This window comes from Pezoporus wallicus, unplaced genomic scaffold (genome assembly GCF_028554395.1).
Source record: "Pezoporus wallicus isolate ANWC-B61680 ecotype Strahan unplaced genomic scaffold, APGP_CSIRO_Pwel_v1 contig_5767, whole genome shotgun sequence".
In the NCBI taxonomy this organism is placed as follows: Eukaryota; Metazoa; Chordata; class Aves; order Psittaciformes; family Psittacidae; genus Pezoporus; species Pezoporus wallicus.
In genome coordinates this window covers 10032621-10047340 of record NW_026640599.1, presented here as the reverse complement: position 1 = coordinate 10047340, position 14720 = coordinate 10032621, and positions in this window count along the sequence as shown.

The window sequence follows — 14720 nt, the reverse complement described above, 5'->3', positions numbered from 1 at the left end:
ATTCTAGAAAAAGTTCTGTCTTAGCATAATTCAGCAGGTGATACAGAAAAGCTTGAAATTTCTTTCCTCAGAACCAGGCATTTGAGTGCAGTTTAGTTAAAATAGCTCTGCCTCAGACTTTCGTTCTTTTTATGATCAAAGCAACTTGAAAGGTGTTAAGAGCTTGGGCAAAAGAGGAATGACTGTTCAACCTCTCTTCTCCTTGAGTTGTGCCTTTGTGCATGACTTATTTCGGTGTTTTCAATGGTACTGAGGAACAGGATGAAGAAGTGTGCTTTTACATTAGTGGTTTTGTTCAGATCAGGAATGCATTCTGAAACAGCTCTTCCAGTTGTCTGCACTAACGTCATTTGGTTTGCGCTACAGGGTGGTCTCAGAGCAACCAAGCCCAGGTCCTCCTGGATGAAACTGAGACAAGTGCTCACAGCCATTCAATGCATCAGATCAGACAAGAGCTGAAGTAAATCCTCCCCCCAGCGCTCTCCCTGTTTTTTTTTAATGTAGTGGTATTTGGTCCTCAGCACCGTTTACCTCTGCATGTGTCTTCTAACTGCAATTTTGCTGCAGAAATGGATTCATCCGCTACCCTGCTGCTCCCTATCTGCACCCTTGGAAGATATGTAGCTTCCTCTCATTCCGAGAATTGATAGTAGGCGCCTGTTTTGCAGAAGAAAACAGCTGTTTAAATAACAATTACTGGCAAGCGTGTAGGGTACAACCTATTGCCACCTTTCTTCTGAATAAGCAATGCGCAAAATTCCCCCGAGAGGGAGAGTCATTAAGGAGCTGTCTAGATACATACGCTTTTGCAAGTCTTTCATCCAGCTCAGAGGTGGGATCACAGATTCTGAAACTTGGGGACATCCTGTGGCTTTGTAACACTCTTCAGGAGAGATATGCTCATTGAGATGAATGGGTTTCACTCATTCATATTCCTCGTTTACTCATGTAACATTTATAATATGGATAATGTTCCCCCTTTAATAATAGCTCAGTGTGAGTTACAGATAGAACTTAAAATGATATTTCAGTCTACTTAACTGTTTCAGATGAGGCTTTGCAGACCTGCTCAGGGGACAGAGCAAAGCTGCTGTGCTGCTGTGGGAGCCCAGGGGATACTGTGCCACAGGCAGACATGAACACTGCCTTTCCTTCAGTGTGCACACAGGAATAACAGAGCAGGTAGGGGCTCAGACCTGCTCTCTGTACCTGATCTCCCCAGAGGCTTTGGTTTGCTCTGGGAGCAGAGCTTCCCCGGGGCCCTGCCTCCCATTTCTTTGTTTCCTTTCTGGGGGGCTGTCTGCTGTGGCTGGGAGTCAGAAGATGCTGTTACGGTAATTCATGAGGAATGTGCCGTGGGCTTCTTATTCCTTCTTCGCAGGAGTCTGACTTCATGTTATGTTTGACATGTAGGGATACAAGGTTTGCAAACTCATAACATGTGACGGGGTGGTTGCTAAAACATTTTTCATGCAAAAGGGTACAATCTGTTTTCCTGCTGTTGTATCTCAAAGGACACCTCTACTATGCTTAGAAAGAAGCCCCTACTGCAGCATGATGGAAAAGGTCTCCCAGGCTTCAGGGCTGCCCTGATGGCTTGGGGCCATCCTTAAGTCTATGTTTAAAATCAAAAGCTCAGGTGCTGCCCCATTTCTCTCTCAAGGGTCCACACTACCATCCTTCGTCACACTGAAGACGTGCATTTTTACTTCAATACCAACAACAAACACCCCAGTCGATTTTATGCAGTCCTTGAGTTTCTCCTCTGTTGGGACGTGCAGTTTGCTCCAAGGTAGTGTTTTCTGTATTAAGGAATTTCTTTTTTTTTCTTTTTATTTCTCTCATAGTATTATTATTTGTCTGATCAGCACATTTTGGAGGAAGACCATGGTAGCTTCATGGAATCAAAGCCTGTGAAAAGATTTCTTAGCAAGTCTTTTTCAGATATAACTATTTTAATAAGCACTTTTCACTGACAACTTGAGACTCTTGCTTGCTTCAATAGCTATAACAAAATGACTTGAAGAAGGTATATCTGAATAGTGGTGGTTATAAAAATAGTTTTTTAAGAGGTAGAACAAGAGCTTTCTTAAATTACAGCGTGATGTCAGGAGTGAAAATGGTTGGTGCTGGTGACAGAGACAGTGAGAGGGGAGAGAGAAAGGAAAAATAAAACACCAGTGATAAACCCAAGAAAATTCATTTAAGAACTGCTGCTAAGTCCTTACAGTAGATGCTGTTCAGTTCATCTCCAGGGCTGTCAACATTGTGCATGTAAAAATGATAAAAAAATAATAAATCCCACTGTGTTTTTCTCAAGACAAAAAGGGAATGACTCTGCTGGCTTCATCGCAAGTATAAAGTGGGCAGTAAATATAAGGAAAGTAAATAGACAAAAATGTGGACAAGACTTTGAGCAATTGACTCAGGTCAGGAAGGAGTGAGGAGGCGTTTGGGACAGAGCCAGTGTGGTGCTGTTGCTTGGGAAAAGGGCTTTGGGGTTCATCAGTAATAGTGCATTATTAAGACATGCATGAGGAATACTTCTGACATGACTGAATGTAGCGGTTTGACATAGTGCTCTGGCCTTTGTCTTAGCAGAAGTACAGGAACATTTTCTATTCTGAACCCAGCTCTTAGAGAAGGTAAATCAATCTTTCTGTCCATTTATTTGAATAGTAGTTAGTTGAATAGGAGTTGAATAGGAGTTAGACTGGACCCTAAACCTTTTAAATAGCTTTGCATTGAATTTCAGCATGCACTTGGTGAAGATTAAAGCATTTAACTTGGAAACAGAAAAGGAATCATAGGTGTGTCCTTGGGTGACATGCTCTAGTGTGAGGTGTCCCTGCCCATGGCAGGGGGTTTGGAACTAGATGATCTTAAGGTACTTTCCAACCCAAACCATTCTATGGTTCTATGTGTGGGCATAAATGACAGTTAGGGGAAAAAATAGCAGTCAACAAGTTATTACTCTCGGCTTCCCTTTCAGTTTTCATTGCACATCGCTTTGATACCTGCTAAAGGGATCAGTTTGCTGTTGGGAACTGTAGACACCACCTCAAAACAAAGAATAATAATTATGAAATGTGTAAATCTTCTGGCATATGAGTTCAAGATCTTGCTGTAGCCACAGTGTTTATTTTTTCTGTAAGTGGCTTGAATGATGTCACTGAAGATCTGCGGACTACAGTAAATAGAGAAGGATACACAACCCCAACTCTCTCAGCTGGTCTTCATCAGAGAGGCCTGCAACCTTTGGATCAACTTGGAGACCTCCTCTGGACTCACTCCTAATGCTCTATGTCCCCCTTGTGTTTATGACCCCAGAGCTGAATGCAGTATTTCAGGTGGGGTCTCATGAAAGTGAAGTTGACCTCAACCTGCTGGCCATGCTCCTTTTGATGCCACCCAGGATACAGCTGTCTTTTTGGCTGCAAGTGCACATTGCTGGGTCACACTGAACTTCTTATAAACCAACACCCCCAGGTCCTTCTCCTCAGGGGTGGTCTAAACCCATTCTCTGCCCAGCCTGTATTATTGTGCTTGGGATTGCCCCACCCAGGTGCAGAGCCTTGCACTTGGCCTTGTTGAACTTCATGAAGGTGGCACTGGCCCACCTCTCAAGCATGTTAAGGTTCCTCTGGATGGCATCCCTTCCCTCCAGCATGTTGCCCACACCACACAGCTTGGTGTCATAACAAAAGTTGCTAAAGGTGAACCTAATCCCACTGTCCATGTCACACTGTCCATGAGTTGACCATCTCCGGTCCCAGTGCTGACCCCTGAGAAACACCACTCTTCACCAGTCTCTATTTGGACATTGAGCAGTTGACTGCAATTCTTTTGAGTGTTACCATCCAGCCAATTCCTTATCCACTGAGTAGTCCATCCATCAAATCCATGCCTCTCCAGTTTAGAGACAAGGGTGTTACGCAGGACAGTGTCAGATGCTTTGCACAAGTCCAGGTGGATATATGTTACATGTTACTTTTCCCTTATCCACTAACACCATAATCCTGTCATAGAAGGCCACGAAATTTGTCTAGCATGATTTGGATGTAGTAAAGCCATGTTGGCAGCGACCAATCACTTCCTTATTTTCTATGTGCCTTAGCACAGTTTGAAGGAGAATCTGCTTCATGATCTTGGCAGGCACAGAAGTGAAACTGATTGACCTGTAGTTCCCTGGGTCTTCATTTTTTCCCTTTTAAAAAATGGGGGGTTATGTCTCCCCTTTTTCATTCAGTGGGAACTTCACCAGTCATGACTTCTCAAATATGATGGGCAGTGGCTTGGCCACTTCATCTGCCACTGATGAAGGTGAGATGTTTTCTGGACTAAAGAGGCACTGATTAGCCAGCCATACGGGGAAATTATCAGACCCAGTCTGAGTTAGTAAGGATAGCTCACATAATATATTTGGAAAGTGTAAATAATCTGTTTAGGTAAGAAAATTAAATGTTTTGCTCAATTCCAATTTCAGTTGCTCCAATTCGAATGCAAAAAGCAACTTAAGTCAATATATGAATATGAATAAGGAAGGAAGTAGGTCAAAATAATAATGCTGGAAAATCTCAGATTCACCTTGATATAGATGTTACAATGTCTACAAGAGTAGTTTCTGTTTTATACTGAACATACAGGAAACCTACTGAAAGAAGGGCTTAATGTGATGTATATTTTTTAGATTAAATGGAAAATATGAGAAAATAATGAAAAGAATTTACTTTCCTATGATACTTTTTTTCCTGAAAATGGGCATTGTGTGGTTTTGGGTTTTGTTTTTTTGAATCTGTGTTTTAATTTTGGGGGTGCTTTTTCAGACTGTGTGTGCATACAAATGTTAGAAAGAAGGAATTTCCAGTTCCTAGAATTAGCAAACATAATTAAAGTTTCTTAAAGCAATCAGTACTGGTGGTGATGATAGTAGTTCTCTTTTTGTGTACTCTTTTTAACATGATTCATCTGTTTGTGATTAAAAATTTAGAAAGCCACTTCAGGCATTCTGCAAGAATTTTCTGCAAATCCCTGTATTTATGTCTATGGACCCATGTGCTATTTTAGCTAAAAAAAATTACCTTTCTAAATCTGGCTTTTGATACCTAAGATGTTAATAAAAGATGAGGTCATGGCCAAAATTTGCCTTTTTTATCACTGCTGCTGTAAATGGGAGACTAGCTTGTACTTTCAAAAAGAATTTGGCCTTTAATCAATGTTGGCTTATCCAGCGTGATCATGAAACATTACCGTAACACATGGGATTTGTATTGTAATTCCTTTGCAATGAACATGCTTGCTTTCTTTTTTTTTCTTCCCTGTAGACTGCTGTTTATCAACTCTGCCAAAAGAAGGATACCATTCATTCTATAATGATAACTCTTTAGCCTAACCAGTGTCTGCATCAAGATTTGCTAGTTCATTTTTGTCTCAGCTAAACATTTTTTGGTGAAACAGTGGAAACACGTTTGCTAAAACCAGCCCCTTTATCTGTATTTTTCACTGGCTTTCTCTCCATAGGGCAATCTTTTTTTTTTTCTATTTGTTATAAAGTTTTCATTAAATCTTCTTCTTATGGCACTTCTAATCCAAATCTGTCACTTCTCAGCCAAACTAAAAATTTATGTTCATGACCTTGCTGTGATCTTTTGAAGGATGTGGAGATCTGAAAAGGTGACTTCAGTCATCTGCTTTTCTGCCTACGGGTTCTTTGTGAGACTACACAGGTGGTGTGTAGTTTTTTTGTTGTGTATTTCAGACTACTGAGAGGGTTAAAAAGGGGCTGGAGTATTTGCAGTATGAAGGACTAATAATTGATCTATTGGGAAGGCTTTAGGCAAGGCTGGGAAGTCAAGGGGTATAAGCAGTTTGGTAGAAACTTCTGTCTGCTTCTCTGCTGGGCTATTTTGTACTTAATTTCACATCTGGTTCTGTTTTTAGAGTCTGATATAAAATGGCTGTTCCAGAGTGGAATTGTTTAGGAATAAATTCCACTCATTTTTTTTTTTATTTTATTCTGTTCATTGTACAATGGTGTTGTGTGTTAATTTAGGATTAAAATTGTGCTAGCGTGACTATGTTGAATTTTCTCAAGGGTAAACTTCTGCATAGACCTGAAGCCACATTGAAAATCAACACAGAAAACAAAGTCAGGACAAGGTAATTTGCTTTATGAGTAGGGTGATTCACCAGGAACAAATGGAAGATCCAGGGGAATCAGACTGATGTCAGCAGAAGATTAGTAACACATGAGGATTTCTCATAAAAATCCAGTTCTGACTAAATGTTTTTGTTGTAAACAACTGCTGCTGAAATGATACATGATAAGAAATCCCCTACTTTATTACAATGTTCGCAGTCGTTCTCTTTCCACAATATAAATGCAACAATTTTCTCTGGCTTTTATAGCTCTGGCAGATAAAGTATAGAGGGTAGCTTGAAGGCTCATCTAGTTTAACCTTTATTAGCACATGAATTCATGAAACTATTAAATAGGAAATAGAAACACCTCAAGATCATATCAAGTGCTCGGTTTGTATTTACAGGTTGGACTGCAACTTTTGGAGATACTGGATGACAGGTCTTTGTTTTCCTGTTTTTTAAATAGAAGAAGTTGAAATTCTAGAAGTAATAAAGTCAAAATATCCTCTATTTCATGTTTTGATTTTTTTTACTTTTTTTCTTAACTGTAGTTAGCAGTTTCTTTCTCTTCTGGAATAAAAATTTGTAAGTTCTAAATGTGTCATTTGGCTTTCATGACATGTTATTCAGTGACAGAATGTGACAATGCTCATTTGTTTTCACCCATTGACGTGATGAATATGAAAATATGAAGTATAAATCTTTTTTTTGGATATGCTATTGAAATAAAACCCTATTCTGATTTTCCTTAAAACAGAAAGTTCAGTTGGAAGCAAGTTGAACACTGTGACAACATGCAACAAATATGCATATTTTTTTCCTTTCATATCTTGTACACGGCTCTTTTGAAATCAGCCTTTGGGTTGCATATGTACCCTATACTGAGATTTGACTGGAGGAAGCAGGCTCTCAAGTGAGGACATTCACATACAGAAATTCCAGTTATTTTGTAAAATGAACTGGTAAGCTTTTTGCTTCCTCTAGACCCCTTAAAAGGTAGATGTATAACAGTAGAAAGAGCCCCGCTGTCAGCCAAAGCACATCGATCTGCAATTTATGCATAATCCAGAGGTGCTGAACAGAAGATTCCTGTTGTAGGCATCAGGAACTCATTTTTCATGGGCTATTAGGAGGCATTTTCCCTTTCAATTCAAATTTCATTCACTGCAATAATTTAGCTCTCAGCACTTCATAATTGTGCGTTAACAAAAATGAAAGGATGGCCTATAAATAAATGTTACCAGAAGCTACAAACAGATCGGCTACATGTTTGCCAACTGTATCCTGGGCTGCATCAAAAGAAGTGTGACAAGCTGGTTGAAGGAGGTGGTTCTGCCCCTCTACTCTGCTCCTGTGAGACCCCATCTGGAGCACTGTGTTCATCTCTGGGGCTGTCAACATAAGAAAGAGATGGAGCATTTGGAGCAAGTCCAGAGGAGGCCAAAAAGATGATCAGATTAGATGTTAGGCAGAAGTTACTTACTGTGAGGGTGATGAGGCGCCGGAACAGCTGTCCAGAGAAGTTGTAGCTGCCCCATCCTTGGCAGTGTTCAAGGCCAGGTTGGACGGGGCTTTGAGCAGCCTGGTCTAGTGTAAAGGAGGTTGGAAGTAGATAATCTTTAAGGTCCCTTCCAACTCAAACCATTCCATAACACAACTTTGCAGCGGCAATAGGTGTGGATGAGTTTCCATGCCAAACCAGGTTCAAGAGCTTTTAATCTGTATTCTGCTGCAATTATGTGTGCACATGTTTCTGCTCCATCAAGTTGCTATATTCTTCACCTATGCCTTCCTTCCTTGTTTTCCAGGCTGCAGGGCTCAGGGCTCAGGTTGGTGAGCTGTGAAGACTCCTGCTGTTGCCATTTCCAGTGCAAGGCATGAAGCACTCTGTGTTGTAGCGGGCAGGTGGATGGGGAATCCAAATGTGGGGAGGAGTAAGGGGGGAAAACAGAAGACCTAGGAGGAGGACAGGGCCAGCTGGGGCTTTGGAAGGGTCCCTGCTGGGACCACCAGTATTTTTGAAAAGATCATACTACCACATCCTTGCCATGACCCATAATTTCCCAAGTGGTTGCATCTAATAATAAATGTCACTTAGAGAGATTGGAAAGATAGATCAGGAATTTTTTTTCCCCAGCCTCCAGTTTTCCTCATAGAGCCACAAAGATGGTAGCAGATCTTTCAGGGTTGTGTAGAAAAGGCTCTTTTGCTTTGTTAGATCCTCTCCTGCTCACTCAGACTTCTGGCAGGATGACATGGGAGAGGTCGTGTTTTGGTGGGTTTGCTTTGCACTGTGGCAGGAGGAGAGGCAGCTTGGGGGTATCAGCAGTGGGCACTGGGGAGAGAGGGAGGAGGCTGGACTGTCGGTGCCAGCTGGTGCTTGGGTTGATGTGGTCATCTCTGGGACTTCACCTTCAGTGAGCTGAGCTCTCCATCCTCTTGAAATCACTCAGATGAAAAACGCTTTAGTGGGGACTTGACCTTTTCTTCCCTGGTCACAGAGAGTCTGGGAAAACCAATAAACTTTTATCAAAATTGTTGTTTTCTTGAGCAAAGGTCATTAATGTTTAAAAACGGGGGTTTTGGGGTGTTTGTTTTTATTGTTCAGTTTTTTCAGGGAGTGCAAAGTTCCCAGATGTTTCAAGACACGAGTCCTTCTGCTATAAATCAAAGGGGTATGGGGGTCTGCTGGGCACTCTATGGGAGCTGTAAGCTTTGAAGAACGGGCAGATTTCTTAATTTCCATTAAACCAGTTGTTACCCAATTCAAGTCTTCCACCTCATCTTTGAAAAATGTCAGCAAATGCACCCCAAATGTTTTTTGGTGTTAAACAAAAAGACGCAGCAGAGATTATTTCTGTCTCCTTGGCTTAGAGGCAGGGAGGTTTAAGAAGGGTCCTGTGTGAGCAGATCCCATCATACTTCCTTTTTGGCCTGGTTAAGATGGCTTCTCATATTGTGTTGAAGAATAGGAGAAACTGTCAGAAATCTTGTTTTCTGTTGGCTGACTGCTGAAAGTCTGAATTCTGAATGCTGCTGTTAGTGAGTAAAATAAGCCCAGAGCAACTGAGAAGCCACCAAATGTTCAGTATTTGCATGTTTTCTCTTTTTCTGTTTTGACCTTGTCAATGCAGAAGGGCTTCAAAAAATCACAAAACTCAAAACATGGGCTTTTTTGCACTAATTTTTAATTACTTAGCACTTAGAGTCTAAATTACTGTTTTTTTTGAAACCCTTCATAAATGTCAAGTTTTAAAAAGTGTATGTGGTAAACATTTGAGGGTGATAACACGTGTTTCACATGTTAAACAACATGATTAACATAATGAAGCTTAACTATGGCATGGCAACAGGTCTTCCAAAATTAACTGTGCTACTTGAAATGAATATCACTGATAAATTTCAGACTAGGCTGGAGCGTGATAATTTCTTAACCAAATGCTCTTAAGCCTGGAGAATTACCCTTATATTAATTATAAATATGCAAGAAAACTATGGGATGACAGAAGGGGTTTTAATTTTATCTTTTTGCTTTGTTTGATTTTTTTTACTTTTTCTGAATTTTTCTTCTCTTAAGTTGTCTATTAACAACTGCGTGGCTGGTTAGATGAGCATTTATTTAGTCTCATCAGCGGGATCTCCGCCATCACAAATGCCGTTTCAGCAGCAGTGCCAAACAGCTGCAGAGCACTATCATTATTCACGTGTTTGTAAAAATATCCTGGTTTTATGAGTGAATATAGTGAATCCTGTAGATGAAAATGAATTGGAGAGTGACTAAGCAAATTCAGAGTCGGATCTTTTCAGTGCAGGAGCATCTTATACTACTCACATTTCTTATTTAGATAAACTCTTCTATGCTTATGGACTAATGCTGTATGGTAGTAGGGTTGCAATAATAACAGTGCTTCCACAGGGATGAGCAGCACAGGCAACCCAAAGCACTTAATGGCACCAGTGTTTCCTATAAATTAAGTGTTCAGCATTACATTTTATTGACAGGAAATAGCCAATTTTTCTCAAGGCATCTGGCTCTTGATTTTATTAACCTGCAGGATGCCTAAACAAAGAAGCATATATATAACATTATGTCAAAAGACTATTATTTCCAGAAGGGCATCACTTACATCTGAGACACTAGTGTTTCCTATAACAAGCAGTGAAATAATTGTCAGTTTATCTAATCAGAAAGTAACTATCTCAAAAGCAGATGAAAGCCAGTAATTTTTCATTGGCTTGTCGAGAAAAGATATTATATATACATACATACATATATAAAATAAATGTAATTGTTTTATATATATATATATATACACATTCACTTCAGCCTCCCTTTATTTATTTTGGTGCATTTAATAGCAGCATTTCATAATCTGTCAACTTCCATCCAAGCAGTCAACAGACATTAATTAAGATCCATTGTCTCACACCTGTCACTTTGATGAGAAAGTGGATTGGAAATGGAAGAATAGTGAAGGGCCTGATGGGCAGAGAGGGCAGCATCCCTTAGTGAGCAGCGTGCTGAGAATCTGCCTGCAATTCCTTCCGGGTACTGCCAGCTCCGGGTGGGCTCCTGAGGGAGTTGAACCTTTGGGTGTTTTCCTTGAAGCTCCCCCATCCAAGTTACATTACTATATTGTGTTATTAGGAGGCTCTCAGGGTCAGAGACCAGTTTGGACAGGGGGACTCTAAAGACTCGGAAATCAGAGCATAAAAGATATATGCTTTCAATTTAAATGATCCTGTAATTCTGAAGGACAATCTTATGTGGCCTTGTGCGATTTCTGTGAGTGTAGGGTTGTCAGGATGGTTTCCCTCAGCCAAATGGGCAGTCACGAATAAGCTCACCAGCTCCAGATGACTGTGCTCGACCCTCTGTCACTGTCGGGCCTGGGATAGGCTGCCTGCGCTGAAACTTCATGTGCCCAGCCAGGGTATGTGGGACACCTTACTGCAGCCATACTTCATCTTGGGCTTTGCTACAGAAACTGTGACAAAGTCCTTCTCCCTTCTGTCCTCAGAAACACTGCGGAGCCCGGGCTGGCCGGCCTTAAGTGATGTGGATTTGTTGCGTACAGTAAGCAGAGATGACAGAAAAGGTGTCATTATTTCTATTAATGATTAGGTCTGTGGCTGCTACATTAATCATTAATTTTGCCCTGGATTTGGGAGCAGGCTTCAGGCCCTTCACTTGTTTACCTTTTGAGACTGTCAGCCCAAGCCTGTGGTTCACTGCTGGATAGGTGAAGCCTTCAACCTCCTGCTGGACCAGCCGCTTTGGTAACACACAGGGAATTTGAAATCTCTCCATAAATACTGTGCCTGTAGTGCTGGGGTACCAACCACCAGCCATGAATGAGTGTGGGGCATGGCACTGACATCTGAAAGAGCCCAATGCTGTTTTAATCAGTTTGAGCTGTTTCAGTGCTGGTCATGGCATCCCAGATGAGTGAGAGGGAGCTCCTCTTGAGACAGCAGCTCCTTCAACTTCTTGCATGTTATTTTGCAAATGAACACCTGCCCAGCTTGAACCATTTTCTAAATATTCCCTTGTGCTGCTGAAGGTAACCTGAAAGCTGCAGGTGCATGGGGTCCAGGTGGAGCACCAGCTTGTCTTATGCTGGGTAGGTGCTGATTAGTTTGGCTGTCACAGCAGAGAGGCAGGTCATGAGCCTTAGCAGGCTGGCTTCTGGCTCCATACCTCAGGCTTGGGCCTGAACAGCAATCTAGACATGCCTCAGAAAGCTGGGTCTGTCTGCATTTGAAAGATGATGCTGCAACCCTGTTGGTGTAGGACTGTCCACCACGATCATGCAGCATGGCTACCTGGTGTTTTGTATCCAGCTGCAGTAATGGAGTCACTTGGAATCAGCATAACATCCTTTATTTGATGGATTTTACAGATTTGACAAAACTCCTTCTAAAAATGCATGGAGCACTCCCACATGGACCTCCTTCCCTCCCCAAGGCTGTCTCTAATCTCTGTAGCACCCACAGGATCAGTAACTATGACAGATGGTACCAGATGATAGCCTATAGTTGCCCTATACTTCTATATACACCTAAATCTGTAGTTGGTCTAACAGATTAGAAATCTATTATATAAATAAATAAACCCACTAGATAATTTATTATTACATTATATTCTTCTAATATATTATTAATAATAAATAAATACACACATCTAAGACTATATAAATAAATACTATGCAGTTGGCCTAACATCATAAAAATAATGCTTGTCAGTCAGCCATCACCGCTTTTAGGTGTGGAAAAAGGTATGATGTTTGCAGAACAGATGCTGCTTACTTTGACGAGAGCTGTTTGAAAGTCCCTTCACAGTACATATGGGCACAATCATCTGATTCAGTTGGGATTAGGTCCATGTAATTTAGTATTGTAGAGAGAGATGAAAAGATTTTGGAGAGGGTGCTGCCTGTTAGTGGAAAGGATAAATTGGAACTGCTGCTAAAAAGCTGTGGGTTTTACTTTCAGATACAGATAGAGGTCTCTACAGAGACAATTTACCCCACAATCTCTGACTAGCAGAGGATGACCACCTGAAGGAGAAGATGACAGTAAAGAGTGTGGTCATTTAGTTACTGCTTTGTCAGCTGAGGTTATCTGGTTATCCAGAGCTCACACACATATTTTTCTACTGTTTGTAAAAGCTTTCCTTAAATAATGTAGCCAAGTAATCAAGCCTCACCCTAGGATAGAGCAATATTCACATAATTGTTATTCTGTGTTATAACTTTGCCAAAATTTAAGAGTTTATATTTAAAACCTTCGCTGTCAAAATGTGTGCACAATTTCTATTCTCTGAAGCAATTTGGATGTTCCCAAGAAAGAGATGACTGTGTTGCTCAAGTGAAAAAACTCCAAACATTTTAGTACAGGTAGAGCTCTAGAGCAGGGCTGGAAAGCTGGGAGAGGAACTGGGCTTGTGTCAGGGTTTGTCCCTTGCTTGCCCTGAGAAAATTACCCCTGAAAGACTGAGGTTTCTGCTGTTTTACTTCATCCTGTGTGCATGGGGCTGTGCATGCTCACTGTGTGTGTGGTCATAGACTCATTGAGTGGTTTGGGTTGGAAAGGACCTTAAGATCATTGATCGCTTGGAGTATTGTGTGCAGTTCTGGTGTCCTCAACATAAACAGGACATGGAACTATTGGAACAAGTCCAGAGGAGGGCCAGGAGGATGATCAGGGGACTGGAGCACCTCCCGTATGAAGACAGGCTGAGGAAGTTGGAGCTGTTCAGCCTGGAGAAAAGGAGGCTGCGTGGAGACCTCCTAGCAGCCTTCCAGTATCTGAAGGGGGCCTGTAGGGACGCTGGGGAGGGACTCTTCATTAGAGACTGTAGTGACAGGACAAGGGGTAACGGGTTCAAACTTAAACAGGGGAAGTTTAGATTGGATATAAGGAAGAAGTTCTTTACTGTGAGGGTGGTGAGTCACTGGAATGGGTTACCCAAGGAAGTTGTGAATGCTCCATCCCTGGCAGTGTTCAAGGCCAGGTTGGACAGAGCTTTGGGTGACATGGTTTAGTGGGAGGTGTCTGTGCCCATGGCAGGGGGGTTGGAACTTGATGATCTTAGGGTCCTTTCCAACCCTAACTATTCTATGATTCTATGATTATGTAGTTACAGCCCCCCTGCCGTGGGTAGGGGCACATGGTGGAGGGGGATGTGGGAGTGTGTGAGGGATGGGTGGGAATGAGGAGGCAGGAGCAGGAGGCAGGACATAGCCCTGAGGTTGGGGAGGGGGCTCAGGCATTGGAAGTCACAAGCTGCCAGAAGGGTGGAACCTGGCCTGAGGAACAGAAGAGGTCACAGTAAGAGGTAAGGGTAAAAATTCACTTACTTTGCAGAGAGTAGGTCCCTCTGCCGAGAAACCAGAATGGCCATTTTTCATTGGCATCTTTGTGACACACCTGAACAAGGGATTATTTCTGCCTCACTAGGCAGTTTGGGACTGTGTGAATGCAACCTGGGAACTTCCTAGCGCCTTCCTCACTTGTCATAAGGGGTTGCTTACAGAGTGAGACATGGGACAAATTAAAAATACCAAGCAGTTTTCAGGCTGCCTGTGCAAACCTGACTTTACTATCTGGAATGGTAACAAGTGCAGCCTCGGGTTACCTGCTCCCGTATGGCATTTCCAACTGATTTGCAAATAGTTCAGGGTACACAGACTGGGGGATGTATCAGAGCTATGGGGAGAAAGGCTGTCACCTCCAGTACCTTTGCATTATTTGCTGCAGAAACTGGGAAAGTGTGCAGTGAATAAGATGGAACAAGGGGGAGTCTCCTGGGATGGGCTGTTAAATACTGCCCTGGAGAACTCGATTTTCTTCCTGATGCTGCCTGAATTCCATGGGGATTTAAATCACATCACTTTGCTGACATTTTTCACAGGTGATGCCTGTGTGTTCTTCAATTTCTGGATTTCTTATCTGAGCCCTTCAGTCTGACTTGTTGAAATGAAATGAAGAGCACTTGGAGTTTCCAATGGAGATCAGGAGAGCTCTGCTTTGCTCTGGAGAAATATAGTGCAATAAAATGCCACGTTCCCTAAGAA